The sequence below is a fragment of the Mercurialis annua genome, linkage group LG3, assembly GCF_937616625.2.
Source record: "Mercurialis annua linkage group LG3, ddMerAnnu1.2, whole genome shotgun sequence".
Lineage (NCBI taxonomy): Eukaryota > Viridiplantae > Streptophyta > Magnoliopsida > Malpighiales > Euphorbiaceae > Mercurialis > Mercurialis annua.
In genome coordinates, this window is record NC_065572.1 from 9,168,897 (window position 1) to 9,188,617 (window position 19,721).

Below are 19,721 nucleotides of genomic sequence, written 5' to 3' on the forward strand. Positions count from 1 at the left end.
GAAGTTATTTTAGGTATCACAATACCCTAAGAAAACCATTTATAGTATAGACCTAATTGTCAAAACAATTCTCGGTCATATACTAAGTATTTAGCAAAACTGATTGCTAAATCTTTAAAACCGTTTAAACGTTGACTTTAACTCTTTTAAAGTCCATTATAAACGTTTAACTTTACTTTTAAAATTTCCTTTTAAAAGTCTTTAGGTTTAGTATATAAAACCTTTTCAATTTCTTCTAACACAAGTTATCGTTTTAAAACGTTTTCGACTCAACGAAACTACGTCAAGTTCTTAGGGCAAAAAGCCCCAAAAAGTTCCCCCCCTTATCGACATCTCGGCGTGGTGCACGATCGTGCACCTTGGGGTAGTGCACGATCGTGCACTATTGGTGCACGTTCGTGCACCCCAGATGGTGCACGTTCGTGCACCTTGGGTGCACGTTCGTGCACCCTCTCATGGTGCACGTTCGTGCACCAAATGGTGCACGTTCGTGCACCCGAGTGCACAGCCCCGAGAAAGTTGATTTCTCGGGCTTTCCGACGTGCTTTAACTCCATTTTTCCGCCCCTAACACGTATACACATTCCAATCTATCCATATTCAAGTTCGAAACGTAAAACTAATACGTTTACGTTCGATTCGATACGGTAACCGTTTATAAACGAATATATATTCGAAATATATCGATATATATCAAAATAAACATTTAATACGAGTATACTACCTCGATTACTTGAGTAATCGTTGAAAAAATGGAGTTAGAATCGAGAAATGGACGAAGTGGTTCGGAAACCCTAAGTCGCCGCACTGTTTGAGAGCAAGCTGCTCAATTTTTCTTTCTGAAATGAAAGAATGAAGGAGATGGCCTTCATTTCGTGCATATGTTGTATATATATAGTATTGGCTAAAGTACTCTTTAGTATTAGCTCAATCATTCACTTTTAACCAACTTCTAAACTAGTCGTTTGTAGTCTAAACGGAAACGAATTCCAAATTTCGTGAAAATTTTACCAAAAATCAAATAAAATATAACGAGAATAAAAATATTATTTTTATTCCCATCCGACATATATTTTGTAATACCCCAAAATATTAAATTATCTAATTGGACCACGTGTCCAGGCTAGATTTGCCAGAGTGGCAAAATCGGAAAGTTTTCCGATGAATAAGTTTTAGTAGGTCGGTTTTGAAAAGGATTATATGCGAGGAATTTAATAATATAGTTCAAGTCTAAAGTTAGAATTGGAATTAAAAGGAAAAATGTCAAGAAAATTTCAAAATAAAGTACAGGGACCAAAGTGGTAATTTAGCCACTTTGTATCGAAAATGGAAATTTGAAGATTTGACGGGAAAATGTTAATATTAAGTTTTGTATTATTTATCGGATATAAATAATACGTAAAAGTAATAATTTAAGAATTTATCGATTTAGTTATGGACTAAATCGTAAGAAAGGAAAGTTTAAAAGATAAATAATAACAAACAAAAAGAACAAGGATTAAAGTGGCACTTTAGCCAAGATATATATAAGAAAGGAATTGAATCAGAGAAGGGAAGAGAGACTTCCAGAGAGAACGAGAGTATATCGCCGATTACGTCGTTTCGCCGCCGTCTCGCCGTTCGACGTCCGATTCAAGTAATTCAAGCGGCAATCTCTTCAGAATCGAATTCTCTATCGATATCAAACATCGTTTTAAGGTAATAATCTGAGAATTTGGTAGAAAATTCGAATATATAGCCGTTTTGGTTATAATTAGGAATTTAATGATTTTGGATCGTTTTTAGCGTTTTTGGAAAAACGAAGTTACGGGTTTTGAAGGAAATGAGGTTTTATACGTGTATGGCGGAAGATAGCATGACGGGAAGCCCGGAAACGACGTTTCCAGGAGCTGCGCCCAGGTCGCACGTGGTGTGCGATCGCACACCCGTGGTGTGCGAACGCACACCTGTGATGGTGTGCGAACGCACACCAGCGGTGTGCGGACGCACACCGGTGATGGTGTGCGAACGCACACCAGCGGTGTGCGGACGCACACCGGTGATGGTGTGCGAACACACACCCAAGGTGTGCGAACGCACACCCATGGTGTGCGGACGCACACCACCCTGTGCGGGCATGTAATGAGTCCACGAGGGACTAAAATGAACTTTTTGCCCGAGGGGCTAAAATGGACTTTTGGCCATAAAGAAAGGGGATTTTGATATTTTCAATATTAGGTCCTAAAAACGATTAAGAACCCCGATTAATTAAAAAGAGATATAACAAGTATCTCGACTAAGTGTCAGGACACGACCAAAGCTAAGAATCGTATTTGGAATACGATAATGTTAACCTAAGTCGATAACTTAGGATTTAAGTATTAAGTTTACGTTTATAAATCAAGAATTCGGTAACGTGAATAGGTGAATGACGCACCGACGAGCTACCAGGCCAACGAGCTGGAATAGCTACGAGAACGATGCATGGAGCTTACGTTATGGAATCATTATAGTGCAATTTTGGGATAGCGGTCACTGTGAGTGGCATTTTACTTTCGAGTATTATATATAAAGTTATTTTATATAAATACGTACACTGTTTTTACGCATCGCATGTTATATGATTTGATTGAATGTCATACGTTTATTTAATTTCTGTATATAAGAACTAGTATGCGATCCGATGAAACTAGCTACCTATTGGGTGTCAATAGGCTGTGTGATCACCAGTATCGAGTCAGTCTAGTATGTTTGCATTGAGAAATGATTTGACACAGCTGTGAGCTGTTGATGAATATGAAATTTACGATTGGGTTATGATTTAGATACGCAGAGTGAACTCGGCTACGGTGTAGCCTGGAAGTCCCCGTATCTAGTGGCTGGGCCACCAGCGAGTTGGACTCGCAATTGATATTTACGATTGGATTGAATGATATATGATTATTCGAGAGATGAGTCGCATGCTAGGATATTAGTTTCACACGGATCAAATACATGTTATATATTTTATAATATCGTTTTCTTAAAATGCGATGCTGTGTCTTTAATGTAATACTGTTAGTAAATGCAAACTCACTCAGTATTTCCCAAATACTGACCCCTCACTTTGATGTTTGCAGGTAGTGAAAGTCGGATCAGACAGACCATCTCCTTTGTGTCAACAGCCCTTTTGGCTTACACAAAGTATAAGTTTTATAGAGCTGCAGTAGTCAATAGGTGTCAGTATAAAGTTTATGATTCGATTTCAAACGGTATTTGAAAAGTAAACTCTGACATAATTTTATAAATAAGTCATTTATAAAGGTGATGTTTTATCCGTTTGAATTGAGTACCAATTGCCTTGAGAGGAATTGGTTATGTTTGTGATCAGAAACAGGGCGGTGCTGGATATGAGATATCGCTCGGTAAGACCCTGGTTTCTAAGGAATTGTGCTGCAAACGTTTTCAGGAAAGGAATACAATATTTCGATATTTGAATTATATTATTTAAAGAAGATGTCTGAAAACGTTTTATATATAGTAATATGTTTTAATTCGCGAAAAATTAATTACGGTTTTAGGCTTGCTACGGGTTTTGGAGCTACCACTCCCATTCCCTAGCGCCGGTCTCGACTCAATAATTTGGGTCGTGACAATTGTGGTATCAGAGCAGTTGGTCCAGTTACCTCTGCTAATATGTGTTTGTTAGTTAAGTGACCTAGGAACTACTGCAGCAAAAGAGTTGAGTTCTGTCTGATCCAAGTAGTTGCATTGCTTGTTTTGCGATAAGTGCGATAGGTTGGTTTGTGAAATACTTGTTTGTTTCTATGACATACATATATGAGATGCATATGCATATTTTATTTGTGGTAGGATATGCTTATGCGACATGCATATCCAGATGGAATTTCGGGGAGATGCAATGCCCCCTATTACTAGAATATAGTCGATGTTACTATGACTCGATAGTAACACGTATGTGGTTGGCATTGAATAACGCCAATATGCTGTCGAATTCGATCGATCGAAGCGTCAAGAATAGAGTGAAGAAGGAATGCAAAGTTATAAAAGTTGAAGAACTTTCTGGATACAGAGTTTAAAGGTTTAGAGGACTTACAAAACTCAAAGTTTACAACTTTTACAAGTTGTTTTGTTTAAACGATTTTGAAAGCATAATTGTGCCTAGACCCGAGATAGTCATTGATAAATGCCACGACATTGATAGAAGTGCATCACTACATACACTGCTAATGAAAAGAACCATAAATGAATACATGCATTAATAGTACATGCATCATATGCATTATGTGTCACGACCCATTTTCATGAATCGTGACCGGCGCTAGGGCATGGGTAATGTAGTACCAACACCCGTAGCTAGCCTTTCTTATAACATACAATTTAATTAAACCTGCAGAAAACCAATGCTCGGGGGCAACCGAGACTTCAGCCTAAATCTAGCAGTTATAATATTCAATAATTAATATAACATGCTTATCCACTTCTGAGTCTAAAAATAGGCATAACATAAATAATCCGAAATAATTATATAACATGCCAGAGCAATATAACTAGTCAGACCAATCCGACAAACAACTGTTATAATAATAAAGACGTCTAGTCAACTACTGCGGTCTAAGAATAAAACAGTTTTACAGTTTATTAAAATAAAAGGAACCTCCGAGGAAAAGTAAATGCGGAGATCACCAGACTCTCTCAGATCATAACCCTGGGGAAAATTGGGAAAACAACGGGGTCAGATATACTGAGATGAGTTTATACCACTATCTACATTTATTAAGTGGAAAACCTTTAAAACCGTTTAAAACATTTAAATACGATATTACGATTAATAGTTGGAACCCTAATCCACAATTCTAAATAATAAACATAATCCAATAGGCCTGGTCCCGAGAGCTGAGCTACACCGAGTTACCACTGACCACACTTTTACCATATCCAGAGTCCCGAGAGCTGTGCTACACCGAGTTACTCTATTTGGTCCCGAGAGCTATACTCACACCGAGTTACCACATTTCCATATATACCTTACCCAGATCATTACCGGTGCGCACGCAGTCCTAATGATGCCCATTAGGTAGCATGTTCCAACTAAGAGCCATAATATAAAAATAGTTCGCAATATACGTACGGTATATATATTTAATATTAAAATAACAATTTACTTAATAAAGCGGTAAATAGTAAGTAAAAACTCACTGCTTGCTAATCCACGTGATAACCTGGCAAGCAAACTAATCCTGATTCGTCTCCGAAGCACGAACATTCGACGAGTCTAGACAATATAAATCAGAATTAAAACATGTCCTAACTCTAAAGAGTACTAGACAACACATATGACTAGCACAAACATCAACGAGCCAAGACAAAGCAAACACACTTACTTAATCCATATCCAAAGCATAAACAAAAGTAGAGTAGTCATACATACTGAACATAACCGAAGTCATACGATATTTAAGTCAAATTGAGTTCCCACTTTGAAAACATAATCCGGAGATCTTTTCAATAACTTAGTTAAAATCATAAAACTAAGTTTAAACCAAAGTGGTGAGCTAGCCGAGTTATCACAACTGCCAAGCCTATACTCGCAAATTGGGCGACCCAAGTCTAACCCAAACCAAACATCCAACCAAAGTAAAACAATTCGTTTAAAGTCCGGAATCATTTAAATATACCAAAGTCTCAATTTATAAAACAAGGGAACTCAAATCAAACATTAAAATCCAAGTACAGCATCATGATTATAAAGTGTTCGATAAAAGTCCCCAAAGGATAAACACAACCAAATAAGTCAAAAGTCAATATACAGCAGCCCTAGCATGCTTAGTAATCATATTTGATATAAGACATGTCATATCAAAACATTTGGTATCAATCAAGCAAACCTTTCATAAATTAAGCCAATTAAGCATTCATACCACCTAGCTCAAGACAAGACCAATCGTGAAAGTCAAACCAAAACACCTTAGATCAGATTATGAACTTTCTTTAACATATAATATAAATTCAAATCAGATCCTAAGTCACCACAAATCAAAGAATCCGAAAACATAGCTTTTTAGCGTAAAACTAGCTAGTTTACAAAATACGCCAACACGTACCAAAACAAATAAGATACTAACTCGAAAATTTATTTAGATCAGTAGTATATCCCATAAGTACATATAAAATAACTTAAGATCAGTTTTAAAACAAGCCAAAAACACTTAAACAATAATATTGACAATATTGTCAAAAATTGCCTAAACAAGCCAACTGAAGCAAATAAGAATTCTCTGAATCAAATCAGGTTGCTACTAATCTAAAACCTTTAAAACACCACTTAAAACATATTAGATCAGTAGGTAAAGCATTTCATACCCGTTTTGTATTCGTAGCGTTCAACTTCCTTAAAATTGCCATTTTCGCAAACCGTGGAGATTTTACAACCCAATTCCATTTTAATTATTATTTTCAATCAAAAATCTTTAGATCAGTAGCTATTGATATAAAAACACCCAACAACTCAAATAACTCAGAATCAATACTTGAACAAATCGTTAATCGAATCAAATTTGTACAAGTCTAGATTTCGGCAAATCGTTGATTAATCACACCAAATTGTTCTTAATTCATTTAGGATCAGATTATATTCATGAATAATTTTATAAAACTTAATATACTCAGATTATACAACACCAACTAACAATCAATTGAATCCAATAATTTACAACCCTAAATCACATGTTTCTACGCATCAAACGTAACAAGTGAATCATAAATCAAAAGGAAATGGATAAGATACCTAAGATTGATGTATGAACTGATGTATGATGAAAATAGATCAAGAATAAAGGTCTGGACCAAAACTAAGTGAAGCCACCAACACACCACCGATGAACGCGACGAAGAACGCACTTAAATCTTGCGAGAGGAACATAAAATCACACACTTAGCGTAATGAAATGAACCCGAACGTTTTGGAATGAAGAAATATAGGTCTATAAGTGTAATAGATCGTTTTTAGGTTTTAGGGTTCGAAAAGAGGCTGATCACATTAGTTAGAGGGTCTATTTATAGACTATTGTGGGCTTTACATGGGCTTCGATTAAAGCCCACGGTTTAATAGGTATATTTCGAGTTAGGGACCTCCAAATAACAATCTAACCGACCAGATTTTAGTAATTCCTCTTATGAACAGCATATCCAAAGATGAGCCCGATCCGACCGTTCAATTGTGAGATATCAACGTTTTACTAACACATGGCAGTTTTGGAAAATATGTGAATGCTGTTTTGATTAATACCCAAAAATAAATTGAATGAACATCGAACACATAAGGACTCATGGGATACATATGAGACACTCAAAAAGACACTATCAAGGTATCATAAGTGTTACTTCTAGCGTATAACAATCCAGAATCAAGTCGGAAACATAACAAGAACATGCTGAAATACAAAAGAACAAAGAATTCAAGAAAATAACTAATTTCTAACGGATAACCGAACTGAGAAATCAAGTTTGAAAACACGGGGTATTACATTCTCCCCAACTAAAAAAAAATTCGTCCTCGAATTTAAAACAAAAACAACTGAAGTTAAACATAACATAAAACTAAATAGCAAACCAAACAAAACGTACATGACCAACGTAAGAACACATAATCATGATACCCAAAGAAATCAAGGAAAGCAAAATAAAAAAAATTGCATAACAAACTCTATCTCTTAAGAAAATTCCTCAACCAAGTAACCAACCGAAACTGTAATCATAGTAATTCTGTTATTCATCAACTTACGCATTTATGTAACCACAAACTTAACAGGTTGCTCCTCGAATGATAACTCAAAACCACCACTCATATAAATCAACAAACTTAAATGGTAACAATAATCTCAATGCTAAATTTCTCTTAACATAAAACGATAACATCCCTCATAGGTGAAATCAAAGAAGGAAAAACAAACTCTCCCGCATAAAATTCGACTGAAATACTAAGGATAATTAAGAACGAAATCTCGAATCTCAAAATTGACACTGATTCGCAATATAAGCGATCACAACACACATATGCACCAAATTCTGCACCTAACAATTTGGTGCTCCAACTAATACTCGTTCAACACAACGAGAAATAACAACTATTATTCAACTGAGAGTCACAATTATTCTATACCGGAGTGGCTTCTAAAACCATCTCGAAACTTATCTATTATAAAATCCTCAATATAAAATACAAGATCAAGCACTAAGCTCGACTACATTTCTTACAACTCCAAATCCTATCATCAAAATAGGAATACTGAAAAACACAAGTTGATAAATTCTTGCGTTCTACAACACTTAATTACTTCCACTTATAATATCTTGATAACAAAATAATCAATAACAAAACCCAATAAACTTCAGATAATATTTCGGTTCCACAACAAACACTATAATAATCATCCAATCCTAACGATTAATACCAACTTGATAATACCATTAACTTGTGAATCATAAAACACCAAGACGCATACCGTTTTTCCCAGAAAACGTGAACTTAACTCATAATAATTGAATCTCCAGATTGGTAATAAACAATCTCAATTACAATGATTCCTTCAATCATTTAGAAACATTATGCCCTAACTAAACTGAACTTTGACTGCATCTCACAACTTAAACAAATCTTTTTGTCTCTCACAATGATCAAAACGATATACAAACATTACAATAATACCATCCATTAATAAAACTGATCAACCAATCATGGTTGTCGAAACCTATTAACCGTGATTCCTGATTCTCTCATAATCTCATATATCCAAATCAAACTCAAATTTTCAAAATTATTCAATCAATTGACTATAACCTCGTATACAACGAGAGACCACTACGAACAGCTTACTACGATCGAATTGTTAGTTATGCTAAAAACCAACCACAGGGGGTATAAAATCTTTTAATACAAACCATTAGTTTTGCAAACCCTTGAAATTTTTCAAAACCTCCACATTTGAATTTGAATTTTTTTCCCTTTCTTTCAATACATTTGCAAATTAATAAAACAGTTCAACTGTTAAAATTTATGTTTTCTTAAAATCAAACTTGTTAAAACACTTTTTAAATAGTTTATACTTTAAAAGCCAACTGTGGCAAAATCCTCCGTATTCAAAATACACATTAATGTTTCAAACATCCCAAAATTTTAAGTCGCTTCTAAATCCTAAACAAAAACACAATTTGAAGAAATCGCTCAAGCGAAAATTTTATTATCCCTTTTGAATCAATTTTGACAAAATTTCTCCCTTTCCTCAGAAAGGTAAAATCAGCAATGTAAAACTCTTGTTTATAAACATACCATTATATCAATACAGCAAAATACTTTGGACAATTTCAAATCTGGAAAGATAAAGTTTCTTTTAACAACGTAGTATATACACACACATGAGCATAACCAACATCCTTAATCCACAAATCCTTAAATCACAAATCGGAAATTATCATGAACACTCCCTAATCTGAATCTAACCATAAACCGCACTTGGCACAACTATATCTCGAGCGCAACCTCAAAATCATTCTTACTCATAAACACAAGATTCTGATTCTACAGACCAATCACCCACAATGTAAACGTCCAATAACCATCACCATCATCACAGAGTATCTGTCTAGCTATCCTTCGGTAAAAGTTTCAAAATCATTTGAAATCCAACAACTTTATAAATAAATATATCACAATGTGACTTGCGAGTTCGTTTTAAAACATCTTTCTCAAAACACTTTATCGATAAAATCCATTTTACATAATTGTGCGCCAGGGTGATGACATCTCTCATCCCCAAAGAATCGCATCCAACCCTAATCATTTCTATGCACGTGATGCATGTACGATTATGCATGTATCAACTATTAATTTATCTTTTATTAAGTGAACATACTCAGTGTTCAATGCAAACCTATTCGTGATATTCAAAATGCATGTTCATGATATGTCTGGGCACAATTACGTGTTGAAAATATTTCAAATATTTTAACAATTAAACTTTTGAAATCAATTTCTCAATAAAATATTTGCTAGACGTTACACTCTGTGAGATGTGCACTCGATAACCTAAAAATATTTCTCCAATTCCTTACTTGCAACCTAGCAATATTCGATGCTATACAACAACTCCTCCTAATAACTTCATTACAACTCTAATATAAAAAGTATCTAACTAACCTCAATCCAGACTGAGCATAACCAAAGAAAATAGCACATCAAAATACGTTCCTAAAGTTTTTTTACCGCCAGCTCTTGCATCGCATCCTCAGACTTGATGGAAACACCAATGTATTAATACACCAGTCTATCTTCTCGGTTCAGAGTTTCCAATATCCGTTTTAGGATAATCAGAAATCATCAGCAAAATCAAGGGAATATTTCCCTCATCTTTCTCGATATCGAAACCCAAAGATTTTGATCCACGAATCATACATCAAGGTAAGTCAACCTTGACTACGTGAATAAATCATCTCACGTGATACTCCACACGAAGAGAAACAAATACAATCAACTTAGTCCAACCAAACTTGCAAGATATTCAACACAATTAAACCAAAATTATTATGATTCTTACAACTATAAACCACGTAAGCATGCCATTAAATAAAATTAACCCCAACATATTTTATGGACGAAATCAGGACATGCTACAACAAGCTTGAACCTTTGTATTAAAATCAACTTGCAATGATATCATATTTTAAAAATACGCTTCAAAATTCATTTTGAAATTTAAAGTCAATTACAAAATTTCCAATCTTTTAGTTGAGCCCTACGGTTAAACAAAATCACTATCTGTAAAAATCTCTTCTTATAACCAATTGCTTTAAAACGGATACCCAAGTATCACAACTCATTAAAATCATCGAGCTAGCCGAAAATTACAACTACTAAGCTTAACTCCTAAATTTGGGTGACCCAAGTCGAACCCCAAAACAAACGTTTATAAAACGTATTCAAAATATTTGCCATCCGTAAAAATCATTTTAATAAAAATTTCATCCTTTCAAAATTGAGAGCTCAACGCAAACCAACCGCTAAACGGTAATTTAAAACTCAAGTGAGAAATCTTTAATCTCAAACATCCATTCCGTAAATCCCAAAATTCAAAGTAGAATAAAAATCCTCTTTACTAGCAACTTAACCAAAAATCAAACTTTTAAAGAATTTACTCAAACTTCTCTATTGGTTCTGTGTCAAAACACAATTTAAGAAAAATCACTTTTCTTAATGAAAACCCTTAAAGAACATGTGGTCCTAGAGCATATATGACCATAAAACATGTTTAAAAGTTTAACCTAAAATTTCTTTATTAGGAAACAAGACTAACGCCCAAATGTATCCTCATAGGTACTGGCGTATATAGCACCCAACAATTACGGCCAAAGCCAAAATGTACTACCAAATAATCCATCGTTATTAATTCATTAGTGGCATAAAGTCAAAATTTATCAAACAACATCATACCCAAGTATGAGTTTTAGTAAAATCATAGCATCAATACCAAATAAAGACTGACAGACATCACCTATAGGATGTAGGCTGAAAGTTTGAAAACAAATGATGACGTTTTAAAAAGACAAGACACGAATCCTAATTCCGCAGTAGTTCCTAAGACACCACATCAACTTATCATGCCAAAAACACATAACAAATAACATGCACAAGGCCTTGGTTTGAAACCAACGCTCTGATACCAAGTTTGTCACGACCCATTTTCATGAATCGTGACCGGCGCTAGGGCATGGGTAATGTAGTACCAACACCCGTAGCTAGCCTTTCTTATAACATACAATTTAATTAAACCTGCAGAAAACCAATGCTCGGGGGCAACCGAGACTTCAGCCTAAATCTAGCAGTTATAATATTCAATAATTAATATAACATGCTTATCCACTTCTGAGTCTAAAAATAGGCATAACATAAATAATCCGAAATAATTATATAACATGCCAGAGCAATATAACTAGTCAGACCAATCCGACAAACAACTGTTATAATAATAAAGACGTCTAGTCAACTACTGCGGTCTAAGAATAAAACAGTTTTACAGTTTATTAAAATAAAAGGAACCTCCGAGGAAAAGTAAATGCGGAGATCACCAGACTCTCTCAGATCATAACCCTGGGGAAAATTGGGAAAACAACGGGGTCAGATATACTGAGATGAGTTTATACCACTATCTACATTTATTAAGTGGAAAACCTTTAAAACCGTTTAAAACATTTAAATACGATATTACGATTAATAGTTGGAACCCTAATCCACAATTCTAAATAATAAACATAATCCAATAGGCCTGGTCCCGAGAGCTGAGCTACACCGAGTTACCACTGACCACACTTTTACCATATCCAGAGTCCCGAGAGCTGTGCTACACCGAGTTACTCTATTTGGTCCCGAGAGCTATACTCACACCGAGTTACCACATTTCCATATATACCTTACCCAGATCATTACCGGTGCGCACGCAGTCCTAATGATGCCCATTAGGTAGCATGTTCCAACTAAGAGCCATAATATAAAAATAGTTCGCAATATACGTACGGTATATATATTTAATATTAAAATAACAATTTACTTAATAAAGCGGTAAATAGTAAGTAAAAACTCACTGCTTGCTAATCCACGTGATAACCTGGCAAGCAAACTAATCCTGATTCGTCTCCGAAGCACGAACATTCGACGAGTCTAGACAATATAAATCAGAATTAAAACATGTCCTAACTCTAAAGAGTACTAGACAACACATATGACTAGCACAAACATCAACGAGCCAAGACAAAGCAAACACACTTACTTAATCCATATCCAAAGCATAAACAAAAGTAGAGTAGTCATACATACTGAACATAACCGAAGTCATACGATATTTAAGTCAAATTGAGTTCCCACTTTGAAAACATAATCCGGAGATCTTTTCAATAACTTAGTTAAAATCATAAAACTAAGTTTAAACCAAAGTGGTGAGCTAGCCGAGTTATCACAACTGCCAAGCCTATACTCGCAAATTGGGCGACCCAAGTCTAACCCAAACCAAACATCCAACCAAAGTAAAACAATTCGTTTAAAGTCCGGAATCATTTAAATATACCAAAGTCTCAATTTATAAAACAAGGGAACTCAAATCAAACATTAAAATCCAAGTACAGCATCATGATTATAAAGTGTTCGATAAAAGTCCCCAAAGGATAAACACAACCAAATAAGTCAAAAGTCAATATACAGCAGCCCTAGCATGCTTAGTAATCATATTTGATATAAGACATGTCATATCAAAACATTTGGTATCAATCAAGCAAACCTTTCATAAATTAAGCCAATTAAGCATTCATACCACCTAGCTCAAGACAAGACCAATCGTGAAAGTCAAACCAAAACACCTTAGATCAGATTATGAACTTTCTTTAACATATAATATAAATTCAAATCAGATCCTAAGTCACCACAAATCAAAGAATCCGAAAACATAGCTTTTTAGCGTAAAACTAGCTAGTTTACAAAATACGCCAACACGTACCAAAACAAATAAGATACTAACTCGAAAATTTATTTAGATCAGTAGTATATCCCATAAGTACATATAAAATAACTTAAGATCAGTTTTAAAACAAGCCAAAAACACTTAAACAATAATATTGACAATATTGTCAAAAATTGCCTAAACAAGCCAACTGAAGCAAATAAGAATTCTCTGAATCAAATCAGGTTGCTACTAATCTAAAACCTTTAAAACACCACTTAAAACATATTAGATCAGTAGGTAAAGCATTTCATACCCGTTTTGTATTCGTAGCGTTCAACTTCCTTAAAATTGCCATTTTCGCAAACCGTGGAGATTTTACAACCCAATTCCATTTTAATTATTATTTTCAATCAAAAATCTTTAGATCAGTAGCTATTGATATAAAAACACCCAACAACTCAAATAACTCAGAATCAATACTTGAACAAATCGTTAATCGAATCAAATTTGTACAAGTCTAGATTTCGGCAAATCGTTGATTAATCACACCAAATTGTTCTTAATTCATTTAGGATCAGATTATATTCATGAATAATTTTATAAAAATTAATATACTCAGATTATACAACACCAACTAACAATCAATTGAATCCAATAATTTACAACCCTAAATCACATGTTTCTACGCATCAAACGTAACAAGTGAATCATAAATCAAAAGGAAATGGATAAGATACCTAAGATTGATGTATGAACTGATGTATGATGAAAATAGATCAAGAATAAAGGTCTGGACCAAAACTAAGTGAAGCCACCAACACACCACCGATGAACGCGACGAAGAACGCACTTAAATCTTGCGAGAGGAACATAAAATCACACACTTAGCGTAATGAAATGAACCCGAACGTTTTGGAATGAAGAAATATAGGTCTATAAGTGTAATAGATCGTTTTTAGGTTTTAGGGTTCGAAAAGAGGCTGATCACATTAGTTAGAGGGTCTATTTATAGACTATTGTGGGCTTTACATGGGCTTCGATTAAAGCCCACGGTTTAATAGGTATATTTCGAGTTAGGGACCTCCAAATAACAATCTAACCGACCAGATTTTAGTAATTCCTCTTATGAACAGCATATCCAAAGATGAGCCCGATCCGACCGTTCAATTGTGAGATATCAACGTTTTACTAACACATGGCAGTTTTGGAAAATATGTGAATGCTGTTTTGATTAATACCCAAAAATAAATTGAATGAACATCGAACACATAAGGACTCATGGGATACATATGAGACACTCAAAAAGACACTATCAAGGTATCATAAGTGTTACTTCTAGCGTATAACAATCCAGAATCAAGTCGGAAACATAACAAGAACATGCTGAAATACAAAAGAACAAAGAATTCAAGAAAATAACTAATTTCTAACGGATAACCGAACTGAGAAATCAAGTTTGAAAACACGGGGTATTACATTATGTGCAGACGAAAAGGTGAGATGTGGCAACTCTTTGGGGATGAGAGACGTCATCACCCTAGTGCACAATTTTGCTAAGATTTAAATGAAATTTCGATTTATATTTCAAAATGAGATGTTTTGTTTGAAAGAGTTTTCAAGGAGTTTTGTTTTTACGTAAGTATACCTAGACCAAAACTCTGTAACGGAAGTGAAGTGCTCGCGAACAAGCTGCGATCAAGGCCATGAAGCGAATGAATACGTGTAATTGGGAAAACATAAAGGTTATGCCTTTAGGATATAAACTTAGTTTTGAGTTAACGCGTTAGAGTATAACTAAAAATCCTAGATGTATTGGAAAGTGACGCGTACCAGATTAGTGATAAGTTAGGAAGTAAGTATCTCTTTGACAGGACGTCAAAGATATTAAACTACGAGGTAAGGAAGGAGGTATATAAGAAGAATGAAGTTTATATACGAGAAGCGAATGGTAAGAGGTATGTGAGTAGCAAAATGTAACTAATCGAACGATGAACTGGGATATTCCTATCTTTAAACGAAGTGATTAGAGCATCATGCTACCATACCATATGTCACGACCCATTTTCATGAATCGCGACCGGCGCTAGGGTATGGGTATGGTTGTACCAAAACCCGTAGCTAGCCTTGTGGATAAATAACAATAAGATAAACCTGCAAGAAACCAATGCTAGGGGGCAACCGAGACTTCAGCCTATTTCTAGCAGTTCATAAAATACAGCATTCATATAATAAATGCTCGATTAATTCCGAGTCTCCAACATAACATAAATATTTAATAACTCAAGTTATTATATTAAAGCCAAAACAATTAAATCAGCAGAGTAATTCTGATAATGAGTATTAGACAAATACGACTTCTAATTACTACTGCGGTCTAAGAATAAAATCAGTGTATTAAACTTTATTAGATAAAGTAAAACCTCCGAGGAAATAAAGAATCGGAGAGCAGCTGACTCGCTCATATCATAACCCTGGAAAAATTTGGAAAAACAACGGGGTCAGATATACTGAGATGAGTTCATACCACTATTTACATTTATCAAGTGGAAAACCTTTAAAACCGTTTAAAACATTCAATAACAACATTACGTATAATAGTTGGAACCCTAATCCACAATACTAAATAATTTCCATAATCCAGTAGGCCTGGTCCCGAGAGCTGAGCTACACCGAGTTACCACCGACCACTCTTTATCAATAACCAGAGTCCCGAGAGCTGAGCTACACCGAGTTACTCTACTGGTCCCGAGAGCTATGCTCACACCGAGTTACCACCACATATCACATACCTTGTCTAGATCAATACCGGTGCGCACACAGTCCTAATGATGCCCATTAGGTAGCATGTTCCAACTAAAAGCCATAATGGAAAAACAGTTTGAAATATACATACAATATATATTTATATATTAAAATAACAATTTACTTAATAAAGCGGTAAATAGTAAGTACAAACTCACTGCTTGCTAATCCACGTGATAACCTGGCAAGCAACTAATCATGGTTCGTCTCCGGAGCACGAACAGTCGACAAGTCTAACAATGTGTAAATAATAAATTAAAAACGGATCCTAACTCTAAAGAGTACTAAACACCACATAGGAATAGCACAGCACAACAAAGCCAAAGCACAAATTAAAACAGATTGATTACACAAACACCAACCATATGCCAAACCGCAAAACAGGTTAAGCCCTATTGAGTTCCATTTGAAAACATAATTCGGAAACCTTTTCAAACTATTTGGTAAAACATTTCAAAAGCCAAAATTGTACTTAGCCGAGTCAACCAAGACTTCCAAGCTTAACTCACATGTCGGGCGACCCAAGTCTAACCCGATCCAACATAACCAAGTTGTAAACCAATGTTTAAAAATCCAGAATCAATTAATAATCCAAAACCCGAGTTTGAAAAGCAAGGAACTCAATATCGCTTAACTAACCAATTAATCAACACGTAACAAAGTGTTTGATAAAATCCATAATGAACCAACACGCTTTAATAGACAACACAAGTCAAAACATGCCTTAGCAAACAAATTAACAATAACCGTATTCCTCATGCCCAAGCAATGTCAATAACCAAAACTAACCACCACAATCCAAGTGTAGCATTATCCTAAAAACATTATACAAAACAGCCCTAACCATTTAAATTAAGCCAAAACAGTTTACAGGCATTCATCAACATACCAACTCATTTAACAATCACCAAACTTGGATTCGAAATAATAATAGATAGCCCAACAATTATGAATCGCAAATACATGCAAATCAGCCCTATAATCATGCTTGGACAAATCTAGGCAACCAAACAATTTATAATATCCAAATAAATCCATAATTGTAAACCACACATGAACTAACAATTGGATAACTCAATTCTGATTCAAATTAACCAACTAAGAACATACGAGTCAATTACTACAATGAATGACAAATTGATGCATCAATCGGCGTTATACATAATTCTCCTAATATGAATCAACAATAATAAAATCCAATTATTTATAACATGATAATTTAGTTATGGGCAGCCCTAATCAATTCAAAACAGTTTATACATAAAGCAATATGAAATTGTGAATCTAAGGTAACCGATTCTTGATTTGATTCAATAAACATGCAATGGATGATAACAATAATATCAACACAATAAATCAACCCTAGAACATGTAAGAACAACCACTATTCATCCAAACCATAGTCACAACAAAAAACATCACAAAATATGAACAACACCACAACACAACAATCAAATTGAATAAAAGGATTAGATACCTTGTCAATCCAAAGAGTAAGAAATCTCAGAAACAAGGTAGATCCAACGCTACAAGAACGAAATCAAAAGACAAGATGAACCACTAATCGAATCAAATGATGATTCAAAGTTTTGGAATGAAAAGAGATGGATTAATCACTTACCAATTGATTGAGGCCCCAAAGATCGAGTGAGAAACGTTTAGAAAGAGTTTAGAATGAGCTTAGGGTTTCTAAAATCGAAAGGGGGCTGATTAGGTCGCAGAAACGGAGTTTAAATATGCAAAAACGAAGCTGACCGGACCTACGGCCGGTTCTACCCAGCAGGTCCGGTTATAGGGCCGGTTGACCCACTGTTCTAACCAAAAACGAAGTGGACCGGACCTACAGCTTGATCTACCGAGCAGGTCCGGTTCACAGGTCCGGTTGACCCGAAAACGGGTCGAAACGACGATCCGAACGGTCGAATGAAAGATAATCCTCTTATGTACAACATATCCAAAGGGCAGCCCGATCCGACGGTTCAATTGGGAGATATGTACGTTTTACTACAGCATGGCAGATTTGAAAAACATGCAAACATTGTTTCGATAACAACCCGGAAATAAATCAATTTAACATCAAATACTTAGAGGCTCAAGGGGTACACATAAGTCACTCAATATAACACAAACAAGGCACCACATATGCTAATCTAAACATATATCAATCCGAAAATAAGTTGAAATCACAACGAGAACATGTCGAAGCGAAAACACAACCAAAATCCATCACAAACCAAATTTAAACGAACAACCAAACCATCAAAACAAGTTTGAAAACACGGGATATTACATTCTCCCCAACTTAATAAAAATTCGTCCTCGAATTTAAAACAAAACAATCCATGTAAAACATATCATAAAACTATTTGTCGTCTGAACAAAAATACACGTAACAAACGTGAAAACACATAAATATTTTACCCAAAGGAATTAAGGAAAGCAAACAAATTTGCATAACAAACTTTGTCTCTTAAGAACATTCCTCAAGTAACCAACTGAAACTGTAATCATAGGAATTCTGTTATTCATCAACCGACGCACTTGTGTAACCACAAACTTAACAGTTTGCTCCTCGAATGATAACTCAAAACCACCACTCATATAAATCAACAACTCAAATGGTCACAACACACATATGCACAAATTTCTATTCTATCAACTAAGTGCTTCAACAATCACTCGATCAACACAATGTGAATAATAAACAATTATTCAACTGAGTCACAATTACTTTATACCAAAGTGGCTTCCAGAACCACCTCGGAACTCATCTATTATAAAATCCTCAATGTCAAATACAAGATTAAGCGCTAAGCTCAACTCTAATTCTATAATTCCAAAATCTTTTGCCTCAGACAAAACAATAACACTGTAAACATAGCTGATAAAATCTATCGTTCTAAAACACTTACTTACTTCCACTTATAGCATCTCTACATCAAAATTATCGATAACAAAACCCAATAAACTTCTGATAATGTTTCAGTTCCAAAATCAACATTATAATAATCCTTTAATCCAAACGATTTAGTACCAACTCGATAATGCAATTAACTTGTGAATCATAAAACATAAGAACCCATATCGCAATTCAAAGAAAAGCGGACCTCTTTTATGATAACAAAATTTTCTATATTACTGATAAACAATATCCATCAAAATGATTCTCCCAATCACTCAAAAACATAACGCCACGACTACACTGAACATTGACTGCATCAGACAACATAAAAAAAATTTGTCTCTTACAACAAGTGTTCAACCATGCTCAAAACAATATACAAACATTACAATAATACCATTAATTAACAAAATCGATCAACCGATCATGGTTGTCGAAACCTATTAACCGCGATTCCCGATTCTGAATCAATTATCTCACATAACCAAATCGAACTCAAATTCTCAAAATTATTCAATCAATTGACTATAATCTCGTATACAACGAAAGATCAAT

At 34.8% G+C, this 19,721-nt stretch overlaps 2 long non-coding RNA genes across 2 annotated transcripts; both read right to left on the minus strand.

Annotated features, from left to right (window-relative positions):
- Window positions 1-4,525: 4,525 nt before the first annotated feature.
- Window positions 4,526-7,287, minus strand: LOC130014609 (uncharacterized). Its single transcript, XR_007639376.2, has 3 exons — window positions 6,766-7,287; window positions 5,178-5,253; window positions 4,526-4,686 (listed from the first exon to the last, which is right to left on the minus strand). It is a non-coding gene; the product is annotated as an uncharacterized LOC130014609 (long non-coding RNA).
- A 4,672-nt stretch (window positions 7,288-11,959) lies between these two features.
- On the minus strand, window positions 11,960-14,722 carry LOC126673865 (uncharacterized). The gene is made up of 3 exons (XR_007639379.2): window positions 14,200-14,722; window positions 12,612-12,687; window positions 11,960-12,120 (listed from the first exon to the last, which is right to left on the minus strand). It is a non-coding gene; the product is annotated as an uncharacterized LOC126673865 (long non-coding RNA).
- Between the last annotated feature and the right edge of the window lie 4,999 nt (window positions 14,723-19,721).